The sequence below is a fragment of the Amblyomma mixtum genome, chromosome 1 (assembly GCF_055824585.1).
Source record: "Amblyomma mixtum isolate Tamu chromosome 1, ASM5582458v1, whole genome shotgun sequence".
Taxonomy (NCBI): domain Eukaryota; kingdom Metazoa; phylum Arthropoda; class Arachnida; order Ixodida; family Ixodidae; genus Amblyomma; species Amblyomma mixtum.
Genome location: NC_143012.1, coordinates 259421049 through 259448480, shown reverse-complemented (window position 1 = coordinate 259448480; position 27432 = coordinate 259421049).

The following is a 27432-nucleotide window of genomic DNA, read 5'->3' as shown; positions in this document are numbered from 1 at the left end:
CACCCTGGCTGAGCTAAGGAATTTCCCCAAGCCAACCACCTTGCTCTGGTCTCATTGCTCCGGCGAAGGCAAACTTGGGAACCGAATTCTAACCAGAAACTCTAAAGTGGTGCCTCAGGCACCAGTCCACCCAATCAACGATAAACTAGTGTGGTCATTGTGTGTCATTTCACTCAACAACCGGTAATCACTAGTCAAACAGGGACCTTAAGCAGCTGTAAATTTGCTGAGAGTGCGATTGAGAGTGCGCGCGGCTTCCTTCGCTTATTTTGGAGCTATATAGGCCACCGTGTTCACCATCTTCTTTTTCTTTTAGTGCCGGGAAGCGTGCTCAGAGTCACTGTCTGCTTTGACTTTTTTTCGCGCCACAGGACTCGTGCTTTCCTTCAGCCGCCTTAGCAGTCGTTAGCGCAGCAGACCGAAGGGACGAACGATGTCAAAGAAGAGGACTTATATCAAAGTCGAAGAAGCTATTTCTGAAAAGAAGTAGCGCGAAAGGGTGCGATGACGACGAGGTGGCCTTACCTCAGGCGTCGAAAAATGACACCACTGTGTAGGTACCGCCAGGTTGAATCCTGCGGTGTCCTTTTCGTGCATACTGCAATTCGTAAAAACAATTACGCTTTCTTTTGGAAAAGTTCTTCTCTATGGTAGACTTTCTGTTCGCTCTTCCGGACGATGTTCACCTCATTTGGCGCATAATCGGAGCCAAAAGCAGTTCATTCCTTAATAGCTTGAGAGGAAGCAACTGCTGCATACAAAATATAAAAATATGTTTGCCATTTCAGGCAAAACCGCCACATAGCGAATATGTCTGTTTTCATTTACCGCTGATTGGTAATGTAAATTTAGTATTGCGCGAATTTTTGTTCCATAAAGCTACTTCTACAATGCACACTTTTGAAAACACTCTCATCTTCATCAGTTTTTTAAGTCCTTTAGTGCTTGATTTTTTCTTACGCACATTTCTCTCTGCATGCATTATCTGGATTAGCGTATAATTACTTCTCAAAGGAAAAAAAATTACACACACGCAATCATTCTAAAGCAAGGGTCTTCTTAACCAGCTGCAATGAGTCATTTTGTGAAAGTAACTCCGCACCGCTAACCTAATCTTCGAGACAGAACCCTGTATCAGTCAAGGGGTGCAGACCCATATGGAAGTTTTTGAGGCACGCTCAATGAAAAAAAATGTTTTCTTTTCGCGATCAGCGTGTATAACGTGGAGCAAGAACTTAACAGCTCGAATACGTACGAACAAATCAAAAGCGATGAAGCTACGCACAAAATGAAGAAAGGCGAAAACATTAAGAGAAGAAAACAACCGGCACTTCTTTGAAGCAAGTATCGCTAAAATGAATAATGCGTGGCATTAGCAGTAAACAACTGTGTGGAGTGGAAACTGCTAACTAGACCAGCGATTAAGGCCCACTTTATCAGCTGCGGTTACCGCTGTATATGCGTCAGCGTTATCTTGCTTAGCGTCAAAGCGGCTGCCATTCGTTACAGGGGGTCGTGCCTGCAACTTGCACGCAGCAATATCTCCGACGAACCTCTGTTTTTCTAAGAACTGTTCATTGTACCCTCCATTCGCACTTCTTACTAGTCCTGCCATCCTGTTGATTTATACCTGGCTTATCGCCCTCTTCTTGGTGGCAGCCGCTTTATGTAAGTTTATGCTGCATTTGGATGTTAGTGGTTGCTTCCTGTTAGTGTACAACAGTGCACGATAAATATGACAGGTTCCGAAAAAGGAGCGAAATGTTTAAGCTTATCACGTTGAATATTTTACTTTTCGCTAAGAATTATTCTTTTCTTCAGGCTTTGTTTTGAGCCCTTGACGTGTTTACCGTTTAGCCACTCTGAAGCAAAAGGCGAGCATCGGAAAGGTCAGTACGTGTTCCTCGTAGTGGACATCAAGGCTCTTTTACTTTCCCTCTATGTAGGTGATTTCTCGGTATCATGCCATGTTGGCGTGCGATGTCGGAGAGACACGTGAGTTATGAAAAAAAATATTTGGTACGTGCTTTTAAAATTATGAGAACTGATTAAGTGATGCCACTAAATGGGTACATTTTTTTAATATTTAAGCTCTACAAGTGCTTCTTCCTTGAGTTTCATCTATACCTCAAACTCGGTTAGCAAGGAGTCCACCCTCACATCAGTTAAGCAGATACGCAGCACCAGAATGTATATAGGGAATTTTGGACTACACCGGATAACGCGAGAACACATTTGGCGGAATAGTAACTAAAAGGGTGTCCAATGAAGAATATAGTGGCTCATTTCCCGTGGCATCGACGGGGCTTGCTCTACACTTTTCATGATCACAGTCATTTCTCTGACATGGCGCAGGACGAATTTCTATAATTTCGAAAATCCTGTGAGAATGTGCCATAAGTTTTACTGCCCTGAAACCATTTCGGGCTACCATTTTTCGGGGGATCCAGTAGAATCCTAGTCTCTTGAACGGGGACCTTTTGGCTGCACTCTACGATAGCTGATGAAAAATAATTTGTGTTTTATATTATATCAAGCAGAGGGACAAGAAAAAGCTCGGCATAGCTCTAATAGTACATTTTTCCGAAATGTTTTTGAAAATTCAAACAGTATTCAGAAAGGTCACGACATATAACGTATTCTACACAGCTCTACTTTCTACTTCAAGGAAATTTTTTTTAAACCGTGCTAAGTAAGGAAAGCAAACAGCCCTCAAGAGGTTCCCTCGAAAAGATAACGCCGGGCCCTTTCTTTCCGAATGAGCACTGCTAGTGCTGTAACGTAATAAAAATAATAATAATAACTTTATTCGCATCACGCATACATGATGCCCGAGACCTGCAGACCTGCCACTATGAGCGGCAATAACCTCACTTGTTTGCACACAACGTGCTAGGTTTTATACATTTATGCCTGAAGTCTTTATCAAAAACGAAAAGCTTACGTCCTTCATGCAGCACGCTGGCCTTCAATTTATCTTATTTGCTTCCAATGCGTAGCATCTTTTTCGCGTCATTTTCCTTCTATCAATTTCTTTTAACGCAGGTAAGAAGTGAGCTCTAGACCAAGGAGTAGGCGACGATTGCTTAGTTTCTAGCAATAGCAGGGAGGAGTTACTAATACAGGTAGCAGAGAGATATAATTTACACCTCATGAATATCACCCTTAGCGAACGAGAGAAAAGGAAGTGGACGCGGAAGAGCCCCAATGGTGCCACTAAAATGAAAGAGACTTCATACTGTGCGCTCACTCTGGCATCGTAGAGGATGTGGAGGTCCTCGGTAAGGTCCGTTGTAGCGAACACAGAATGGTAGGGTCTTGTATTAGCTTAGATTTGAAAAGGGAACAGAGGCAATTAGTGAAGCGGAAGCCCTTAACTGGTCAGCGTTACGAGGAAGACTAGAGGAATTCTGTATTTTTCTTCACAGCAGATATTGCTTTAGCTGAGAACTAAGAATGTAATGTTTAACCAATGAACGAAAACGTCACAGCTGTCTTACGGAATGGGTAGTATGGTAGGATGGTTCGACGGGAAATCGGCAAGCTCTCAGGAGGCGAAAGATCTGATTAAGGAACACCAAAGCATGAATACCTCTAACCCCACGGAGTGTGTAGAACTGGCAGACCTATGGAAGGTAATCAACAAGCTTGAGGTTAGAGAAATTAGGAAGCGAAATACGGACAGAATTGAGCACTCTGTACAGAACTGAGGTTACCGAGAAGCGGTGCAGAGGAAATTATCCATAGGCAAAAACCAGATGTATGCATTTAAAGAAAAAGAGGGGAATGTCATTTTAAATATGAATAAGATAATCAAAGTAATAGGAAAATTCAACACAAATCTATAGAGTAGCGTATGCAATCAGGACGTTAATGCGAGCGCCATAAGCGCACACCAAAATGACTTCCGGCAAGAACGAAAGAGGGAGTATAGAAAGCATCAGGAGCAATGGAAAGGGGGAGCACAGCTGGTGAGGTTCAGATAACAGTGCATCTGTTGGACTGTTGTGGGGAGCTTGTGCTAGAAAAAACTCGACGCCCTTGGTACGCAAAGCCTTCTCACTTGGAGCGTACCAAAAACCTGCGAAAAGGCTAACTTCATCTCAGTCCATAGGAAAGGGGGCGTCAGTGGGGGATTTGAAAAATTAGGACCGTTCAGCTAACTCTTTGTTGCCTACAAAGTATTTACGAAGGTAATCGCTAAGGAACTCAGAACAACCTTACACTTCAAATCAACCAAAGGATAAGGCAAGCTGACGTAAAGGCTACCCGACGATACACCTTATGCACACTTTCAATCAGGTGACGGAGACATGCACTGAACATAACGAACCCCTAAATACAGCCTTCATTGATTACAAGAAAGCATTTGACTCAGTATAAACCTCGTCAGTCATGCAGGCATTACGAATCAGTGCAGATAATCATTATGTAAAATAGTGAAATATATCTGTAACACCTTCACAGCTATCATATTACTTTATACAGCCCAGAAAAAAATTCCAACACGAAAGTGTGTCAGGCAAATTGACACGATATTGCCAATGCCATTCACAAGCTGTTTACAAGAGATATTGAGAGACCACAATTGGGAACAGTGGAGAGTTAATAGTTAAAGGAGAGTTCCTTAGGAATCTGCGATTTACTAATCACACCGCCTTCCTAGGTCAATCAGGGGAGTAATTGTAGAGTATGATCGATGACTTAAGGGGCAATGTAGAACCATGGTAGAAAAATTATTGTGCTGAAAACTAAAGTACCGCTCAACATTTTCGGAAGAGGACATTTATTTAGGATTCCTGTAGACGCGCTGGTAGTGGTAAGGTATTATGTCTACTTAGGGCAGCTGGCACTGGAAAGGGTTAATCGGAGAGGTATGGTAGCAGCCCTTGGCCTGCAGTGAACGCAGTAGGCTGATGAAATGTGTGGCGTGCCTAATGATGCTGATGATGATTAATACAGATTGGTTAAGTGAAACATATCCTATACACTAGGATGAAAACATGACATTATGTTTAGTCCCCCTACAGCTGATTTACGACCGACTGCTTCATTGAGCCGGCAGTCCAACTTATGCTTGCGTCAATTTTTTCCCCAAGTCCGCATTCATGTTTTAACGTAATGTGAACTGGAATTTGATAGTTCTATGCGACTAAAAGATTTGAAAGTGTGAAGCTTCTGGGATTTTATTCCAAGAAGGACTTCACTTGCATTTAAAACTATGAGATACTAACCAAATAACCCTTAGACTGTGCCGTACAGCTTTGCAGCGATGCAATGAAGCTTACTGAAGGCGTAAGTGTTGCCGAAATATCAGGTTTCCACTGCCTTCGCGTACCTGCTGCTGTGCGGCATCCGATGTTGCGAAACAACTCTTCGTTGACTTTTCCTTCGTGGCGGTGGTTTCCTCAGTTCAAGCAAACTTTTATATTCCGGAAACATAGCGCATCGTACATGACTTCAACTTTGACACCTTTTCCGGGCTCTGTGCATTGCGGATAAGCATGAGCGCTGACAGGGTTCCATTTGGCTATAGCGTCACCATTTCAAATAGTATGCTTTATGTGCTAGTTGCATGCGTTGCACCCCTTAAAGCACATCGAATTCTCTAGCTTGTTCACTCCCCGTTTATTGTGGCCTGATGTACCCAACCAGGAACCGATGTTCGCAACATGTGCATATATATGCTCTAGTTTCTTAAGCAGTGCAATATGCACACTGCGTTAGCGCATTAGTAAAGTGCATTAGATAAAACTATTTCCTCTCAGTGGAATAAAGCAAGTTTTCTACAGCAAACCAGAAATTATTTAGAGCAGTCTTTGAACAACGTTGCTTTCTGCGACACCTCCATTACTGCAAGCACTGCAAACATTATTGCGGAGAATAAATACCCTAGAAGGATAACTACGTCTTATATTGAATTTAGATAAAACAACCTGTACCCTCACAAGGCAACCCTGCGTTAACAAGCTCTGTGATGACTATTGTAAGTGAATCTGGTTATTTAAATATGGTATGAAAAGAGCAGCTGTGAGCAGTTGATTTGTCTGCACCTAAACTATTAGAAATAATGTTCTACGGACACGAACATGAAACATTTATGAAATTCCTGCGGCCCCCTCTAGCTTTAGCATCTGCACGCTCTTGTACATAAATATTCCGACGCCCTTTAATGCAGTGAGAAACATTAGGATTTTTCGCCACATCATGTACTGAACGAGCAAAAAAATTTGTTTTGGCATTAAATATCATATATTTTACAGGCTGACAAATAGAAAATTGCGCGCAAAACGAAGGGAAATGTGTTGGCTAAAAAAGTGCATGTTGTACCTCTAAAAACCTCCACGTGAAAAGAGCACACCAAGGTTATTGCAGAAACGGAAGGTGTAAACATGAAGTTCTGCGTTCCTTTTTGCGTAGGCGTCTCGGTTGATGGCTTCTTTTCGTGAGTGCAATCTGCACAAATATATTTGGCATGCCGTTTACGAAAACATTCTCTTGAGATATTTAAAGAATAGTGGTTTAAAGTACTCAGTTTTTGACAGAGACTGAAGTTTAAAGAAAATGTTTACACAATATCTTGGAGGACATCCACTGCAGTACTCTTTGTCGGGCCAGAATTTCGAAAAAACAATCCCGATTATTTTACTGAACAACCGGTGTAACACTACTTAAGAGCACTCAAAAAGTTCCCGACTATATCCCAAAAAACTATGGATGCACTTTGACAGCACGGTGAAAAGTGCGCTAGGCGAAAGCTTGGTGACGACATGCCTTTTGGCAGCTGCGCTCGTCGATGAGTCACCCCAGGAGCTGGATGTAATGCTGGCCGGACGGACGGGAGAATGAGCCCCACTGTAGAGAGTGTGGAATAGTTCTTATTGTGAGCATGCAAAGTAACAGAATCAAAGAAGGAAGGGTTGAGTTTAGCTGGAAGTTATAATTTAGAGGAGAACACTACCCTCGTCTGCGCAAAAAGTAAACAGCATAATAACTTTTCTCTACCAACGTTATTTTCCGGTTGTGGTCACGTGGCGTAATAACCGTTTTTCGTCGCTAAACACGAAGAACTCGTTCAGAACTCTCTCCTGGTCTGAATGATAATCATGCAGTCCATTATGCAGCTCAGACTCTTTCCGTGTACGTCCCGCACTAACCTATTGCATGAGGCCTCCCGCGTAATTGTGAACAGGGCCTTTGCCGTCCCTCTTGAGATAGCGAAGCGAAAATTTAAAAAAGCTCCTTTACAGCGGATGCTCTCTCAGAATGAAGGAGGCATTGCGCCTGGCAAGCCCCAACTAAGGGCAGCTTTATGTTCTTCTGCGCCCGAGAGCGCAAAGTTCGCTGTTCCTTTGTGGGCTCAGACAGCGAATCAGGGAAGGATGAAGAGATAAGAGCGTTAACAAAGGCCGCGAGCGCTGTGCCCCTTTCTCGTTTCGGCCGAACTAATGCAGTTAGCTGTTTTGATGCTCTCGTTTTCTCGTGCAGTTTTAAAATCTCTCTTAAATGGTTAACCATGGTGACAATCTTAATAGAACTAAACCTGGTTTAGAACTTAAAAAAAAAGCTTAGTATAAGCTACTATAAGCTGGATATTTCTTCGTTTGTATTTCGGGAACCTCCTTAGTAAAACTAACAGCTTGAAATAGTGGTACGCAGGAAACGATTGCAACCAACGACCGAGTGTTTGTGGTCATGTTATAAAACTTTTAGTTTCTTTGGATTTTTCGATGTAAACTTAATATTCTTCTATAAGGGCTGAGTATTTGCGTAGCTACATTACTCATGCAACTGTGTCATCTTCATTCAAGGCCCAGCTCGTGGAGTAGGCACGTAGAGAAAGTTGAGGTACAGCGAATCTATTTTTCGTATCACAGCATCGCTTCCATTGTCTGATTTTAACAAGTTAAGGTCCGCGTGTGGCAGAAGAGTCAGTTTTGTTGTTGGCGCTGGCGGCGATGTAATACGAGAATCTCCAAACAAAAAGTGATGTGGAGATACGGGGATTCGAACCCAGGTGTTTAAGATCTCGAGAGAAGCGCGCGCAGAACACGCTACGAAAGCTCTTTTTTGTTCTCTATTGCATGTAAATAATGCCGAAAAGAATAATCTGAGAATGCTGATACCAGAAAACACCAGGCTGTGTAATACGAACCTACCATACCCTTGCATGTCCCCACCTTCCCAAACATCAAAAGTTGGGTTGCTTCGAACTGAATAAAAGTGCACCTAGTGAATGCGTCGCCGTCTGACTTCGTGAAGTGCCTTTGTGTACTATGCGTACATGGGTAATTATGAGTATGCGAATTGTGAAACGGGACCCGATAACAGTCGTGTTCTACTCTAGAAAGCACTTCAATTGGCTGCTATGAGCTGTGGAATGAAGCGCCATCTGAGGTACGGGTAGTGTTATGACCGTGTTCGGTTTGAGTTTGGCTTTATGGAGTTCTACATTCCAAAGCGAGTCAAGCTGTGAGGGACGCCGTAGTGAAGGTCTTCGGCAATTTCGGCGACCTGGGGTTCGGTAACGTGCACTGATATTCCACAGAGGTTGTAGATTTAAATTTGAAGAGCCGAGAGACAAAACTTTTCAAGACGCCAATTCGTCCGTACGTGGAGCCCCGTAATAACACGAAGGTTTCGCCTCTGCGGGCGGCAGCGTGGATGGAACCCTTCGGGACCTCTTCAGGATTCAGACGAGAAGGCAGCCACGACAGAACCTGTGTGCGTTAATTCAGAATGCAGCGCCACTTATAGCTTGGAACGTTAATACCCATACACTAAACAATACGAAACAACAAAGTCGGGCTGTGGGCTTATAAAAGTGTGTTATGCCATGGGAGGTAGGTCGCTATGCGTGTCAATAGTACGACAGGAGAATGAGAAGGCGATGTGACCGGAACCCTATAAGGCTGTCGCGTTCCATTCTTAAAGGCGAAGCTTAAGCTCCCTCCATTTTATTTTAGTGTTCAAGAAGCACGTGCTGTCGCTCAGGATTACTAAGGTTCCTTATGTTCCAAAGGTAGCGCAAGCCATTGCTCAAATGGGAAAGGAGAATTGTCTCCCCGCCCTCTACCCCTCCCCCGATTTCTTCGCCATTTTCTGCTCTCCCATTGCACGAAGCTTCGTACATGACGAAGAACCCGTCTCGCTTTCGTTATCGCTAACTTATCGAGGGAAAACGGCGCCATTAGTGAGCATGGAAACACCGCGACACAAGTGCGCTGTGCGTAAGCGTAGGCTTTCTTCATTTTCGAAGACACGCTCGGCTGCAGCACGATGCCGACTTGTTGTGCTGTTGGATGTTTAGATAACATCGCCAAGGGGGGCAAGCATTTTGCGGTTCCTCGTGGCAAACGAAACCTCAATCGGCGAGCGATATGGTTCTACCGTATCGGAAGAAAGAATTTTGACTGCCACCGAGGGAGGCTTTGCGAGGTAAGTCGATCGCTACTAAGCTCTTTTGTGTATACGTGCTCCTGGAAGCATCTAAAATCAACGGAAACTTAATACTGACGCTTAGCTTGAACGAAAAAAAAAAGGAACGCAACATTACCGGCCGTGTTTTCTCGTGCGGCTTCGATACCTATGAAAGAGAGATTGTTCTAGCTGGCTCGTATTCGGCACCGGGTACCTGAAACTGCCGACAGTAATTACAGCAGAATCTTTACTGTTCGCAATTTTCTTTACATTTCCGAACACTTCTGCGCACACCCGAGAATCAGTTATTAAAGAAGTCTGGTTTCTCTCTAAGCCACCACGCAGCCCATACATTTCACGAAATTTGGTTGCCACAAGTCGTTTGAAACAGATTCCGCAATGTTTAGAGGCTGCGAAACTGCGGGATTTTTTGTTCCGCAGCGACCATAATGACGTATTTTGGCAATATGAATACCAGTATGACGTCTCATAAAATGAGCATAATAGAAGAGTTGCCAATTAAAGAGCAAAACGCAGAAAGCGCGCGTACACACTAGGAACCAAGGAGGGAAAAAAGCGCACCGATGCTTTTCTGAAAAAAAAAAAAAAAAACACGTTGAGGGGATTTAGCACATGAATGTCTCAGCCGTGTTATGTTGCGCATAGTTTGGTGTAGCTCTTTTTTTTCGTAAATGAGTCAGGTAAACAGGACACCATTCGATTCCGAGAAACAATCAGCAGTGGTAAAGACTGCTTAGGATTGCGTTTAACTTCTTCTACCTTTTGTTTTTCTTGTCTGAGTGACGCTGATCCATCTAATAACTGAAGGTACTACATATCTTACGAAGATGTCTTACGTACTAACAGCCTTGTGAAAATGCGACCAGAACAGTCGCGTTTCAAGCAAGCGCTTAAACGTGCTGCATGCGATACGAAATGAAGCGAGCGGTAGCGACCGCGAGCTTCGCTCATTAATGGCGGCCCAGAGGGAGGGGCGAGGATGAAACGGCGAAGAGAGGAGGAGTTTGCGCTACCTTTGAAAAATGCAGGGGCCATAAGGATTACCACTTTGTAGCGCCCTCAACTGTGCTTGGAACACTTGAAGCGTGTGGGTTGGTAGCGTTGGAAATAGAGGCTACCAATTTCAACGGCAGTCTAAAAGTGCGTGACACCTTTCTCAGAAACTTTAAAAGCACGTTCCACCCGCTAAAATTGCGGCAAGGCAGGGAAAAGCGACTCAGCGGCAGCCGAATTCCGATGGAGGCAAAACGAAAAGAAGCCAGTGTGCTGGGCGATATCAGTGCGCTTTAAAGATCTCCAGGTGGTCGAAATTATCCCTGAGACATCCACTATGGCACCTCTTTTTATGTTTTTTCACTCCCACCTCCTCCCGTCCCTTGTGTCCACAGGGGTGTGGGAAAATTGCTCGCCATTTCCTTTCACCCAGAACCAAATTTCAATTCCACAAAGAAAAATCAAAACATTGAATATTTGTGAAGTAACCTTGATATCGAACGCAGCCTCGGTATTTAAACGGTGAGAGCCGTTTTTTGGAGCCCGCCCGCAGTCGCCGTGTGCGACCAGCCTTTTACTGTACGTAGCCACTTTACGCAGAAATCTGCCAACCAAGACAAGAATAGTCAAATGAAAGAAGAAGAAATGTAGGAGAACAGCAAGCAGGAAGAAGAAGCACTGAGAACAAGAGAGCAGCCGTGCCGAGATGTAGGACCACCAATATTTGTTCCAATTAAGATGTTTTATCATCACTGAAGGGAATGAAAATGACAAGAAAGACCAGTGCAAGAGAAGGGCGATAAAATGAACTGATGTGTGAGCTTGTTGTTAAAAATGTTTTGCATTCAAATAGGCTATTGGGAAAAGCTGCTACAGCGGCCCTGCTTGTGAGCCATTCCTAACCATCAAGGCCTGCGTTGAGCAGGGCGGCCTTAAACTGTTTAGTGGTTTGATGAGGGAACGGGGATACAGTATTGTTCCTCTGGCCTGCAGAGTTCTGGGTACAAGGTGTGCAGTCATTTAGGGGCATGGAAGGTTTTAGTTTCTCAATGTTTTGCCTTGATACTTGCTTAATTTCGTCTAGGGTTTGGAAAATTCTGACGTGATGGCTCTTGTCGAATGGTTTCGCAAAGTCCAAGCCCAGTTGGGTCTCCCTGCAGGCGTCGCAATTAGTACTGGTTGCTGATTAGGAAATGGTGAGAGCAAATGTTGCTCGCGTACCGAGCAGGATTAAGCGCTACAATGCGGTAGTTGAGGAGTGTGGTACCATGGTTGTCTTGGTAATTCTCGCGCTTCTTGAACTCACAAAAATTGAGATTGCGCAAAAAATAAAAACCTTAATACAAAAACAAATTAAGCTGTTTGTCTGCCGTCTCTGCAAGTTTACTAACCAGCTTAGGCAAAAAATTGTTAGATATTTTGTGTATTACCTCAGATACCCATATCGAAAAATTCAACACTCCAAGTTTCAAAGCAATACGGCTAGAAAATGGCTTTAGGTTAACCCATCTACGGCTTACCATTTCTTTAAACTCTTGGTTGATGTTGCATGAGGAGTAGTGTTGAAATGTGTTTCCGCTATACGTTTTCTATATTTTAGCTCTGTAACACTCAATCCCACAAAAGTTACTTTGCAATAAACTCCAACTTCAAAGCTTATAGTGAAAGACTTTAGTCCTCTTGGTCCACGTTTGAGCCGTATTTAAAGCTCTGAATCTCCTAATGGATCAGAAGAATGGCCTGAGGTGCGAGTTGGCGCATGATGAAATGAACGGCGGCGCAACAAGGGCACTAACAAGAGAAGGGACACCACATGCACACATGTGCGCATGTGGTGTCCCCTCTCTTGTTAGTGTCCTTTTTGCGCCGCCGTTCATTTCCTCCTAATGGATGACGAAGAGAACATTGATCACTTCGGCAAATGAAATTCGAGCAAGCAGAAAATAAATTAATATCTTGCTGAAAAGAAAATCGCTCTGTTTAAAGTCGTTTTTCCGAGTGTGTACGTCAACGTGAATATATGTGCGCAACACACGACAAGATTCTTTGATGAAAACGACTTAGTCGACGCCCCGTCTTCGATTGAACCTCATTAGTTTTGCGTAAGCATATGCTCAAACTGAATATATACATATATATAAGCGAATATAAGAGCATAATTATAATATTCATAATTTAATAAGCTGACGTTGTGGGTTGGATGGTTCACCGCATGATATAAACGACTTTATTTTCAAGAATAATACTACTTCCGATCTCAGAAGCACCATTTCTCAGGAATGAATATTCGGGCTGGGCTTTGCACGTCACGTACGCATCTACTTAGAACGGAGGCAAATATAATTCATGTCAAGTGGCTGAAGTAAACCTCAATAAAACTGTCGCTTTGAAGGTGTTTCGTTAGTAGCAGCAGCATAATTCCTGTCTAAGCCTCACGTAAGCCTTCAATACAAGTATATGTGCTTCAATGCTATGCTGCAGCAAGAAGGTCTGGAAGGGTACGGTTAGAGTATGGCATAACGGTAGCATGCGCAAAGCAAAATAATTGCTTTGTGACATGATTTTTTTAGTGGATTGCAGCGCTTTCTAAATCGTTCAGCGGCTCAATTGCTCCCGACCACCGCAAAAGTAAATATCCCGCAAAAGCAGCGCAATGAGAAGCTCGTTGTACCTTTCCCAAACTTTCAGTCCCAGTGCCCTAAACGCGCGCGGTGGCCACATTGCTCCGTATTCAAGCGCGTGAGAGCGAATGCAAGTAAACGCACACTAACACCGGCCAATCTCCGCGCAGTGCTGAACAACCCTAGGGGCTCCGAACAGGAGCGGAAGTTCGAGACCAGTAACGGCTTGCAGCACCGCCTCGTATCACGTATTTTCGCTGACGGAGCATTATTTACAAGGGGCCGGGCAATTTCACGGAACTGCCGCGCGCGAGCGCGCGACCGACCCGGCGGGCATGCACTTGGTGAAAAGAGATCAGGCAGTGATGTTCGCGCTGTTATTCTGCGGGAGCGGCAGCTTCGGCTGCGCAGTGCTCGTTCCCGTCTGTGCCTCTATGCAAATTCACTGCGCCTTTCGCTCCGATGAAGGCAACCTATGCGAGCGTCGGCAAGCACTGGGAGATCGCAGTTTCGCAGCGACTCATTTCCCGCCAGCTCAATTGCCTAGGCAAAAGAGTAAGCCACAGCATGAAAGGGCAGCCGAAGGAGAAACGGCAGTGCAAGCTCACAGGCGGGCCCTGGACCTTCAAAGAGTGTAACGCGGCATGCAGTCTGATTGAGCGTTTGCTACGAGAAGAAAACTTGATAAAGCTGCCACAGCAGTGTTGTTAACAGGCACTTACTAACAGCTATCGCTAAAACTCGCGTTACACACCGGTAATCAGGATGTGCTACATTTTTAGATTTATGATCTCAATATGCGGCTCTCAGGTTTAGCTTTTTTCTATTTCATTCTTGTTTCTTCTTGACGCGTAGGTTTTGTATTACCACCGGAGCGCTAGACGTTCGTAAGGTAAGCTGTCTTACAACAGACATTGGCCTTCTAAAAAAACTTTATTCTCTCATTTTATAGGGCAACTGTACAGAACATTCGTCTAGCCTATAGAGATTTATTCCCGCGGTTTAAGGAAAATAAACAGACTACTTTCACTGAGAAATGCAATTTTAAGCTCGAATAGGACAAGAAACGAAATTCACTGAGTCAGTAATTCTTTAGTCGTCATCGTAAACGTTCGGTGCTCAGATTCAGCGGCAGTGTTCAATTCTGAACTGATAATTTCCCAAGACTAAACATGTATTTTGGAACCAAATTAACGTCAATACAGCCACTAAACCTCGAAGAAGTTTTTTTACTGCCAACAAGAAAGGCATAACATTCGACGTTGTTTCTTTAACAGCATTCTAAGCGTCTGCATCTGAATTTAATTTCAGAATATCTCTTTATACATTTCAAAAATTACTCCGTCCTTATTTGTACCGTTTGTTACCTTTTATGCCCATTCGCCAAGTAGAAGATTTTAGTTTTTTGCTTTAAGGCTTCCCATTTCTTTCTATGCAAGTAGCTTTAGAAGACAGCTCCTTGGATCACTGCCTGACGGAGTGTTCGTGTGGTGCAAAATATTCTTCCTTGATCGTAAGAAACCGCACAACCGGCCCAGGTTGTAACCGTGCCTGAGCCTCGAGCTAACCGTTTATGAAGACACCAGTGAACCTTACCGTTTGGAAACAGTTCGATGCGCGAAGAAATGCTGGCGGTGGCCGCCAGACGCTCTTCCTCTTTTGCTTAAATCTTTTAAAATCACTGGTCACTCAGATTTCGCACGATCGCGCACTTTGTGTGCTCTGGCCTCAACCCCATAAACGCCTCGCGGCCGTCGATTTTAGAAGATGACGTAGATCTGGAGTTTCCCAGCATGAGGATCAAAATTAATGGAGGTCCTTCCTGTTCTGTTGCATTCTGTTGCCTCCAGGCATGGACTTACCAGTGAGCAAGGTGTGTTTATTCCATACTGAACTTTCTGTTTGTCTTCTCTGTTCCCGAACTGTTTGCTCGACTGTCCTTAAGGCGCGGCGCCGTCAATATCCTCCTAAATTGGAATGGCGTTCCGAAAAAAAAAAACATCAACATCAATGAAAAGAGCAGAAAATCGAAAGCTTGTTTTATGGCACCTTGTGGTTCGAGTCCTTTCACTAAGAATGCACTGATCAGAATGAAGGAAACTGGATAACAAAAAGGAATACTCATCCCAGAACCAGATCAGAAATCTTTTAATGGCGCCGAAAACTGTAAAATATGTCAGTTTCTGTTCTTAGCGCGCATATTGCTTGTATTTTGCAAGCATTTTGCCTCTTAGTATTTTTGCAGCTAGCGAGAAAAAAAGAACACGACAGTGCATATTTTCATGTTGTATGTAACTTATATTTCATTGCAAAATTAAAAATCTGCTTAGCATTATAGTAAGCTCTTATGCAACACTTTTGCAGGCTGAGTGTAATATTACGCAGCGGGATAACTAGCACAGTAGCCCAACTGCCTCAAAGCAAACTAATTAAGGTTGCATTATTAGCGCTGACACCAGTGTTAATTTACGCGTTAATGCCCTTAAAAACGGAAAGCTACCATGAAAGGATCAGGTTTTTCAGCACAACATCCAGAAGGCTATTCGAAGTGTCTTGCGACGCTGTGGATTTTAGGGCAGATAACGGCTGTTGATAATATTTGTTGCGTGGCGGCAAAGCCGATGAAGACAGGACAACATGGCATATGGCGATAGACTGATTTGATGGCGGCGAGCCTAGAGCGAGCGCTCCGTGCCGCGCCAATTCCCTCTTTGTTGTCTTCTAGTCCGTGACACTACCTGGGGCTACCCAGTGATCGTTCCGATCGCGCGAACTAGGGGATCGGCAGTGCCGATGAAATACAGGGCGTGATGATGGGTGTGACAGGGAGGATGAACACAGAAGAGAAGAAGGTGCAGGGCTTGCCGTCACGATCCAAGAGAGGAGCGGAAGATGAGCGGGTGAAGCCAGGTCCACGAAGACTGAGGAGCTACCGGTCGCCGAAAGCCAACCCCGATGCCCGTGGACGCAGCCAACGGCAGGGCTGGGGTGCTGTGTCTCGTGTGTCGGTGGGTAGTCAGTGGGGTCTCAGGTCAGTGGCGGCGGTCTCCGATCAGTTGGGTCATGGGTCGTAGTGTCCTCTGGGTTCTTATGAGTGGGTGATTAGTGGGGCCTCACATCAGTAGTGGCGGTCTCGGATCAATGTGGTCGTCACGTCGTGTGCTCTGGTCAAGGATTGGGACGGGGAGGAGGAGATCGGCGGCGTCGGCCCATAGCTGGCAGGCTGCGGCAATGCCGGGAGGAGTGAGGCCACGAGTAGTCCACCGAAGACCACGGTGGACAGCAGGCGCCTAAGGTCCGGGACCGCGATGATGAAGGTACCGGTACCCAGCCCCCCACACCAATTGTTACGTGACGGCAAGCCTGTTGAAGACAGGGCTACATCACATATGTCTATGCAATGATTTATTGGCGGCGAGCCTAGCGCGAGCGCTCCGTGATGATGATGATGATGTCCTCAGGCCCGCGCCAATGCCATCTTTGTCGTCGTCTAGTCCATGAAACTATGTGCAGGTGCCCACACAATTTTTGGAAGACGAAAATTAAAAACTTAACCCTTGACCAGCTTCAGCATGCATCCACGAACTGACGTATTAACTCTACTTTTCTCCGCGAACAGCACGATGCACTTCTTAATGCCTGTCTGTGCCTCCATGTAGCCAGAAAATTCAGGCTTTTTGTGATTTCGGTGTTCAGAAAACTTTTGTGACCACCTGTACGCATTCGACGATGAATATAAAAGGGAACTGTGAATCGAAGACTATGCTGTGAGAAGCATTAAAATAGCAGATTTGGGAAAATAACAAAGTGATAGGCGAATGGTAAAGAGTCGCGGTCGTGTGATATCCACACGCTACTACATGGGGGCTATCACCAGAGGCGACCGAGGCTTTTTAGCAAAACATCAGCGATGTGATCCTGTGTGTCGCTACGGATCGAGGGGGCGTCGGTGGTTGCAGGCTACCGGTAATGGGGCAGCAGTGACAGATGGCAGGCCACCTCTTCGCGCATGAAACTTCTTCTGTGGAATAATCGGCTCCTGACCACCAGTTCTTTAAAACTCTTGCAATATTGCACTGGTATGGACATGTGTTTCATTCTTAGGCGCTTTAAGCCAATTTTTCGCTGAAATTCATAATTTTTTTGGAAAACTTTTTCTCGAATTAGGCTCAAATGAAATGCATGGCGAAGTCATATATTGCGTCCTCTGACCGAAACTATTATTGGAAAGAGAGCAAATTATGCACACCAGTATCAAAACTGACATTAATGACGTTCCAGAAAAACTTCCTGAGTAATCGTATAAGTGAGCAGCATTAAGGAAACAAGGACATGGAAGAAACATACAGACGATTAGCAGCATCGTCCTCGTTTGTATGTTTCTTCCATGTCCTTGTTTCCTTTGTACTGCTCACTTATACTAGCTCACCAATCCACCTTACTGACGTTACTAAATAAGCCCGAAAGCAAAGCTTGTCTCTTAAGGCTTCAGCTGGCTGAAACGATTTCAACACGAAAAATAAAATAATGATGTTATTTTTCAGCTCAAAACAAGCAATTGAGAACAATGGCGAGGTCTTCTCACGATAAATGCTATCTCTTGTTCGGATCAGATTGCCACGACGGTCGTCACTGAAGTATTTTGCAATTGGAGGTGTTGCAGCGTGACTTTTTTTTTTTTTTTCGACATGTATTGCTCACTCCACTCGCAGTATCAGCACCTTCGTGCTCCAGCTGCTATAGTTCTGCTTCATAACGTAGTCGTTCAGTGCATGTCTGAAAACCGAGAATTATTGCGGCTGATTGCAAGACGGCTCAGTGTTGTGCGATTTTTATTTATTGCATGACAATCAATAAAGAAGAGCTTCATTGGCAAAACTTAACGTACTCGGGTAGTTAAGCACAGTCGACTGAAGCCTCGCCGTTGACGTCTCACGTCAACGAAAAGGAAATCATTTGTTCCGCACTAGGCATAAAATACCAGGTCTCTACTCGAACGCAGTAGGCAGTCTCACGTGTTTTCCAGCATCTTAAAAAATTTCAACAAGCAAAAGGGGCTACGCTGCACATAAACACGGGACGCCCAAAAGAATGAAAATTACGATATTTCTTAGGCACGTAAAGAAATACTATACGTAATAGGAGCGAAAGAGAACATGAAATTGCAGTCGGAGAGACAGTCATGATATCGGTGAAGGTACAAAGTCATGTGCGTTGGTATAACATCGAAACCCAAAAAAGTTCTTGTCTTGCAGCCCCCGCATGCAACCACGATCCGACGAGTGTGCTGAGAACTTACATTGACGTATTCTGCGCTTTTGTTGCCTTCGCGTTCCAAAGCCACACCCAGATTACCACAGCGTGCGTCAAAAAAGTATTTAGCTAAGATTTTTTAAGATTTTTTTCTTCTCCAGGGGATGTTTTATTCGAGAAAAGGCATTAACTCTTTGACTGCCGCTTGGCCACTGCCCTCGCCGAAGTTTTTTTACAGCCAGGTTGCAAACACTAGGACAAATTTCTTCTCTTTCGGAAACATTTCCGCTCTCATTCTGGTGTAAGCTGCGAGGTAGACAAGCATGCGGAGACTAAAGCGACTTTGTTAGTCTCGGCGACAACTCTGAAAAATTGCGACAGAGAACCAAAACAACCCATGCATCTTGCTTCCCGAAGATTGAGCTAAATATACAACGACAGCTGCCGTTCTGAATGTGCCAGACTCGCAACTTGATTTCCCAGTAGACAAGGGAGAGCTAAGGCCAGGGGCGTGGGTACAGTGCACGTGGGAGAGATTTTGCAAAGAAGAACACGAGAGTAGGAATGGAAGCACGATGGCGCAATTTCTGTTTTTATTTGGGTCAAAGTAAGAAAGGAAGGAAGGTCATTCGATGCTATTCATTGCTTTTTTGTGATCTTCAAAACCAATACGCGCTCAACTTTTTTTCCGCTTTATAAGAATACAAAGCGTTTGCGGTATTTCGGACTATCATATTTGTACTGCATGCTAACACCTTTTCACCAGTAACATGCGCACATTGTATGATTCTTAGCTGTTTCACCAGATCGTGACTCCCACGTCATTTCTGCAACAGGTGTGGGTCAAGAAGGGCTGTCGGCTTCCCCTTCAGATCGTAAAGCATTGCAATATTTTTGTGCTCTATCAGTTGTAGGGGATTCTAGACAGACAATCATCGTCGACCTGTCACGACTACAAACACCCGACAGACGCTCAAGTGTTGTTTGGGGGAAGTGAAAAGGGAAATTTGTCCCTGCTTTGACAGGCAGAAGAAGAAACAAATAACTTCAGTTACGTGGACGACAAGGGCTGAAACAAAAATTAAATAAGAAAATTTCGAAAACGGAGCACATAAAGCTGAGGTGCAAGGAGCTCGTAGGCGACAAGGATGGGCGCGGGAGAGGATCAAGCCTCACGGGACAAGAGGGGAGGGGGGGGGGGGGGGTGCACCGAATAGACGACGACAAAGCTGCATAATAGACAACGAAACAGCTAAGCCTATTGAGCTGCTCATGAAACAAGGGCCGTCGACAATCAGTCCTACGCGCAAACGTGACAGACAGCCCGGGAACACCAGTGTCTTAAGTCAGTCGCGCTAAGAGATATGCAATGGGTGAAGCGCAACAACGGCGTCTGAAAGCTTGTGCTCGTAACGCCCTGCGTAAGCGAGAGGCGAAGGCGCGGGAACTTCAAGAAACGCGAGTGGCGACGGCTCTGTGAAAATACATTACGTAATTCCAACGCAAATGTAAAAGCACGAAACGGGAAGAGCTGGCACTGAACCACTCCATTACGACGGGTGTAAACGCCCTAACAAACCCCACAGGGAAGGGGTGCCTGGCAGTGAGGCACGATGTGGCTAATGCTATTCACCACTGGTTTACAGATGTTATTAGGAAGCCGGGATTGGCTGCAGTTCGGGATGAGAGATAAAGGAGAATACCTTAGTAATTTGAGACTCGGTGATGGCATCGAATTGTAACGCATGATCAATGAGTTAGACAGGCATAGCTGAACGGTTGGTCAAGAAATTAATATGCGGAAAACCAAAGTAATGTTCAACAGTATCGTAAGAGATAAGAAGTTTACGATTGGCAGCGAGGCGCTGGAAGTGGTATTTGAATACGTCTAATGAGAGCAGGCATTGACCGCAGCCCCGGATCATTAGATGGAAATAACTAAAAGAAAAAGAATTGGCTGGAGCGCATATGAGAGGTTATCTCAGATCATGAATGCCAGTTAACCAATTTCCCTCATGAGAAAAGTATATAACACCTGTATCCTATCGGTACTCAACTATGGGGCAGAAACGTGGAGGCTAACGAAACTCGTTAACTTACATTCCGGTCAACGCAGCGAACTCTAAAAATGTAAGTGTTAGGCGTAAATTAGAGAGGAAGAGGGCAGTGCGGGTCAGGCAAGTAACTCCTGTTAATGACATCCTGCTCAAAATCAGTAAGAAAAATGGCTTGGGCAGCGCATTATTTGTGAAGGGAAGGTATTCAATGGTCTTTCAGAGTAACAGACTGGATACTACGAAACGGCAAGCATAAGAGGGGGCGGAAAAAGGTTAATCGGGGAGAATTTGATTAATAAGTTTGCGAGGATAAGGTAGCCGCAGCGTGCACAGGAGAGGGAAGATATGCTAGAGGAATTTGTCCCGCAGTGGGCGTTGTCAGCCTGAGGATAATTATGGAAGGCCTTTGTGTTCATGATTTTTTTTAAAGAAAACTGCACATCACGCAGCAGCATGCAGTCTTCCAATATTTGTCACGTAAAGGCTTACCTTAAAGATAGCGCGTCACATTCGCCGCACGTTCACAATGCCCTTGATGCAAACTGTTAAACTCGGTCACTATGGCAAACACTTTCCATTTTTTTGCCATTTCCTGGACAGAAACACCAGCTACGACGGAGGTGCGGCATACTCTCTAGTGCGCTCTGCTGCACACAGATTATGCACTGCCATCCCGCCAGAAAGCGTCCTAAAGCACTCTCTGAGATTTATTAAACCGGTAGCGTTAAGCGTCCCGTTCAGCAGCAGAGCCGACGTCGGTGTCCCGGCGAAGCTCGGATTGATCGATGGGATCTTCACGTAACAACCAACACAACTATCACACAGTAAAACAGTGCTGACGTCACTGCATAAAGCCGCGTTTGAGTAGAGTGTATTGCCGTCATTCAACCGTCATTGCTTAGTGCCTGTGAAGAAAGATAAGCAGCAGCACTCATGAGAAAAATGGTATAGCCTGGACTCGAACCAGCACCCCTTTGTTCGTCAGCCGGGCTCTCTACACTTCGACCACTAAGGAACGTTCGTAGTACATTGTTAAATTGAGGCTTTGTGTCTGTTGTGGTTAAAAGGAAAGAGAAAAAGAAAGCAAAACCATAAGCTATTTAAAAACAAGAGAGCAACGTTCCTCTCTTCGAAGTGATGCACGAAAAGAACCCTCGCCTCAGAAAGTACCACTAACGCTGTCACATACCCTTGCTGCGGAACTTAGGTGCACACCGAATGTTCACTGCACTTTGCTGATAAAAAGCAAAAGATAAACCTGAAGCTCGTTGCTAAATTTAGTTTAGTTTAATGGGGTTTAACGTCCCAAAGCGACTAAGGCTATGAGGGACGCCGTAGTGGAGGGCTCCGGAAATTTCGACCACCTGGGGTTCTTTAACGTGCACTGACATCGCACAGTACACGGGCCTCTAGAATTTCTCCTCCAAAGAAATTCTAGCCGCCGCGGCCGGGATCGAACCCGCGTCTTTCGGGTCAGCAGCCGAGCACCATAGCCACTGAGCCACCGCGGCGGCCGTTGCTAAATTTAGACAGTCTACTCTAAGTTTGTTCAGTCTACTCTAAGATTGTTGTTTCCAAGCACCAATCGCTGTGAAAGTTTTGATGGCTGGCTTGGTATATCTACGCAGTTCAAAGTCGCTATCGCCGTGGGAACGTTTTCTGCGGCGTTTGGATGCTGGGCCTCCTGGAAAGAAAATGAATGCAAAATGTGCGTAGCATGTGCGATGTTATCGTATGTTGAAGAAGCTGATGAGGTATAAATAATACGTAGGCCTCTTCTAAGGCCTCTTCTTACGCCCGCTGCCCAGTTCGTTCCTTCACAGCGCGATTTATATATTCATCGAGAGGGAGACAGTTACCGCGCCTTTGCTTCTCTAATTACCAATTTTCTTCTGCCTTGCCTGCACTGCCATCCCGCCACAACCACAACCAGGATGTAGGGAGGCGAACAAACGCGCTCCTAAGCACTTAGTCGCATTAGCGGCTATTGCTGCCAAACAACGAAAATAATGAAACGCATGATGATACGCAACAATTGCAAAGTTAAACCCTTTAACTAAGACGCACGTCCACCAAGCGAAATTGTTTTCATCCATTCCTTTTTGTTATCAGCAATCATTAATTTTCTGATCGAAAGCACTCTAATTTCGATTACTATCAACACATCTTTAGACCGGAAACTATCAGAATCTCAAGCAGAGAGCGCATGATTCCTGGATATTTGTCATATAGCATCGTTCTTCTGCGCGCTAGGCAGAAACGAAGCGGAGCTACTGGGATTTTTGAGTCGAAGGGCAGAAGAACCAGTGCACACGCCGCAGCATCGTTGATCCTCTCGAAAAGTGATTGTTTTTTTTTCTACATAGGTAGGTGATATATTCTTCGATAATAGTGTCTCTTCTTTATTTTTCTCCGCCTATCGGCGCTGTTGATTCCTGTGCGGCTTGAACAGTTCTTAATGGCCCGGAAAACGAATGATGATGGGGCTGCTCTATGTGCGGAAAACCGGACCGTCCCAACCAACGAGGACCTAAAACTCAACGTCTACATAGAAGGGACGCCCATACCCGAAAAGACAACAATAAGAATTTTGGGCATGTGGGTTCAATCCAACCAGCGCAGTACTCACACTTTTACCCTACTGAAAGCAACAACGCTACAAGTCGCACGCATGATCACCCGCATCACCAACAGGCGACATGGCATGTGTGAAGAAGACACACTAAAACTAGTCAGAAGCCTAGTAGTTAGTCGAATCACGTACAGCCTACCCTACCAGTGCCTCAACAAAAATGAAATACAACAAGTGGATGCCCTGCTACGCAAAGCGTATAAGACAGCGCTCCGACTACCACGCAACACGTCTACAGAAAAACTCATGGCCCTGGGATTACACAACACCTTTGAGGAGCTACGAGGGGCGCAGCTTGAGTCGCAAAAACTCAGGCTGTTGCAAACAACGACAGGAAGAGCGCTCCTGCAGAATCTCGGATACCGCGAGCAGATGCGAGAAATGTCGAGGACGGCAACGATCCCCGACGAGCTTCGCAAGACCCTCAAGGTAGCGCCAATACCAAAAAACATGGATCCCAACCTCCATCGAGGCAGAAGAGAAGCGAGGGCCGAATTCATCGAGAAAACATACGCTCCTCAAGCCACGACCGTGTATACAGACGCGTCTGAGAGAGGAGGAGATACCAAAATCGCTGTAGCGGCGGTGGTCGATTCGTCTTTACGCGAAATGACCAGCGCGTCTCTCCGAGGCTGCACAGCTGCAGAGTCCGAGGAAGTAGCCGTTGCTCTAGCGGTGGCGGAGGGCTATAGAACCGGGCGGTCACTAACAATAGTTACGGACTCTCAAACAGCCTGCCGAAATTACATGAATGGCAGGATAGGTCGTCACGCGCTCCGTATACTCCTCGCAGCGAGTGACAGAATTAAAAACCGGGAAGAACAAAACGACAAGATCCGACACAAAATTGTGTGAGTACCGGGGCACACGGGGGTGGCAGGGAACCGAGAGGCCGACAGGATAGCTCGAGGATACATTAGTTTCCGAGCTTCCGACGAGACCGCGGAACTCGCGCCAGCACCCAGGGAATACTCGGCCATACTACAAAACTATAGAGGCAGAAGAATGCGATATCCCCCACCGCACAAATCTCTCAGCAGAGAGGAAGCTGTCACTTGGAGACAATTACAAACAGGCTCTTTCCCAAATCTACATATACTAAACAAAATGCACCCTACGATATACACGAACAAATGTCCCTGGTGCGACGAAAAACCTACACTATACCACATCACATGGGCCTGCCAAAACATAGACGTGGTCCCCAAAATACAGAACCCGAGTGCGGAGCAGTGGGAGACTCTGCTGTCCAGCGACCGCTGCGAAGACCAACAAGGTCTGGTACAGCGAGCTCAACGGGCGGCAGTGGCTAGCGGAGCCCTGGACTGAGGGCAACCGACCACTGATTAGAGGCGGACGACTTCGACAGAGAAGGCTCCTGGGGGTAGAACCAACACGTCTCTGAAGATGCCACCAAACCACAGGAAAAACCATTAGTGTAAATAAAGTTTTCCCTTCCCTTCCTTCGAGACCAAAGATCACCACGACATGCTTTGAACTCCCTCCAAATCGACCATATTTCTCTTTTATAGAGCTGTAAACTGCCTAAAAACTTGGGCGCTGTCAGACTAGAAATCTTCGAGCGGAAAATTGCAAATAACGGAAAAAGACGCAAGCGCCAAAGTTGCTCTTGTGCATGGGTAAGTTCCAACTACTGCTTGTTTTTCTTTCCTTAAAAAACATTATTTCGCCCCTTAAGGTACTGTTCTTAGTTTTGGCATGATGCTTACAAAAAATGCATTAATAAATGCGGGATAACGCTATACGTTTTCCTGTACTTAAAAAAAAAACAATCTATTCTACATTGTCGTGGACAATGGGTGGGATCATGAAATGTATTGCTAAAGAGGCGAGACGTATTCTAGCTCATCGAACGGATAGTGTAGGCACTCTCGGTTTTCGCAATGTTTACTGTCCAGCGAAAGTGTCGACACCTTCACGAGATTTACTTTCTCGAGCTCGCCAGCACGCATGGTCTCCCGTGCTGCTTTCACAGAATGAAGAATTTCCTTGGTCGGGTGTTAGTCTTAGCTCGATAACATGCTTGCCTTGCATATTCGGCGTTTGTCCTTTACGCGCCATCGCTTTCAGCCACTTCCATTTTTTTTATGCGGGGCAGGTAGCCAGTCGTGTCACGCTGCTTTCACTGTTTGACGCACTCGAGAGGTAGCCCCTTCTTTTTCGGATCATTGGATGTATTTGGCAGCCTTTGTACCTGGGACTACCTAAGCCACTGTTGGCGATACTGGCGACACCTTCATTCTCGTGACTGAAGTGGCTCAGTTGCATGAAGGCGGCGGCAGTGTAGAAAATAGCATTTACAAGCACATAAAGAATCGATAAATCGTAAGGAATATGAAGGTTTCTAACGAGCAGCCGGAGAGGGCACCATTTGCTGCAAGCTGCGCGAGAGGTTTCGGCTATGCTCGAGCTGGACAAAAAATTCGCGAGCACTGCCTAGAATATTGCACGAGGCTAAAAGTACGATAAAAGTTTTAATGGGTCAGTTTTCAACATTCTATGCCGGAGAAACCTGCCCGGCCATCTATAGCCTCGGTTGGCAGTTGAAAAAAAAATAGGAAGAACAATTAAGCCACGCCTTAAGGGTATGACGCGATAGCATAAAGAGTTAATTCCCATATATGCAGATGGTCATTACCTACATTATATTCTAGGTCCCTTGTTCTGCTCATACCCCTCCTGGTGCAATGGTGCAGCGGTTAAAGGATATGCCACTGCCCTGCGATGGCAGGTTGGCCCAGCGGTGCGACTTGCGCGGCCAAGGTTGATCTTCCCTAGCGACAAATCATTAAGTCTCACCTGCCATAGTGAACAGTTTCCTCACTCTCCGGTGGCCAGGTTGGCATGACGCCGCATGGTACACTGCCTCCGAGTTTACTATCTGGGCACAACCTGCTAGAGTCATGCTCGTGATTTTTGCTCACAACACAGAAGCTGACGCCGACTAGCCGACACCGGATTTTCCGGACAACGCGGCCTTCAACGCTATTGCGTAAAAATAAAGTCAGGGTTATCCTAATTTCGACTTGCAAGAGGAGACAGTAGGAAGAGGGAAAGTGGGAAAGGAAGTAAAAGAGAGAGCGGGAGACGACGGGCGAAGGATGGGAGAGAGAGAGGAGAGGGTTTCCAGCATGTCACACTGCGACTGGTGGCTTAGACCGGGAGTGTGCAGCGAGGATGCGGCACGTCTGAAAGTGTTTTACGGATTAGATCGTGCCACCCGCTCTTCTGGTCGCATTCTGTTTGATGCAGCGCCTGTTCCGCATGGTGGAAACAGTATTCCTAACGCATAATCTGCCAAGTAATCGGATTGATCCTGTGTAGTTTTTTTTTTGCTTTCTACATTTATGACCACAAGTTCGGAATGTTTCGAACAAATTCTTCAGGTTTGGAATATGTTCGATGAGTATGGGAGTTATAAATATTTTGTGTTTTAAAGCAGCTTGCAGGTTTTATTAGTGCCTTTTCTGAACGCTAGATCTTGAACAAAATTACGGCAAATATTAAAACATTTAATTATTCTACACAGGAAAAGCAAAAGAAAGTGATGGGGTGAAGATATCCATCCTGATTGACAGACTTATTACTAAGACTTTATAAAGTCGTAGCTGTTTTTTCGGCAGTAAAGTAACCTCAAGTAGGTTACTGCGTACACGTAGCAGGTGAAAGGTTTCATACAAAAATTACGTTCGGAGTGGTACACACAGTAGACCTAATGCATACAGCCTGCACTTTAAAGGCCCATAGCTTAATGCAGAATGAACGAAAAGGCCCTAAAGAGATCAAAGTCAACTTAAAGCGAACCTGTACACTCAACAAGCTTCCTCCGCGACCATGTTTCCAAAGGCGCCGTAAAGCCTTGACTGGACTGCTTGCTTGAGTCGACACGGAGATTTCTTCGCCTCTTGCCTCTCGACCTCTGTTTGCGAATACTGCCCTACTGTTGTTTGGCCGCGACAGAAGCTTTGCGCAGCTACTATTTAGTTCCGGAGTTGAGTTTGGGGCGCCAGGTAAACTGGCCCCACGGACACCAGTTTCGCCTCTCCCAAATCTCTCTTTGTTCGTTCATCAGCATGGCGAAATTTTTTTATACAGGGTTTCAGCAAGTATCCATCCTCAGTTCTGTATATTGCCTCCATTTCTCTTTCCTGCGCAGTGCGTTTTTGTCATGAGACCAGCGCTTCTTAGTTCTCAACATAGACCGTCAGATATTTCTAATCAAAATGCCAGAATGCGTGCTAGAGATGCTGCGTTGCACCTTAACACGCGTCATGCGAGCTTCCTGCGGCGTACCCTAGGCCTGTAAGTTACAAACCAGGTGAAACTTTAATTATGTTGGATGCGTTGTTTAAGCAGCAACGCCCATCATTTCATTCAATTTCTGCCGTTACCTGAGCATTGACACCCACCGGGT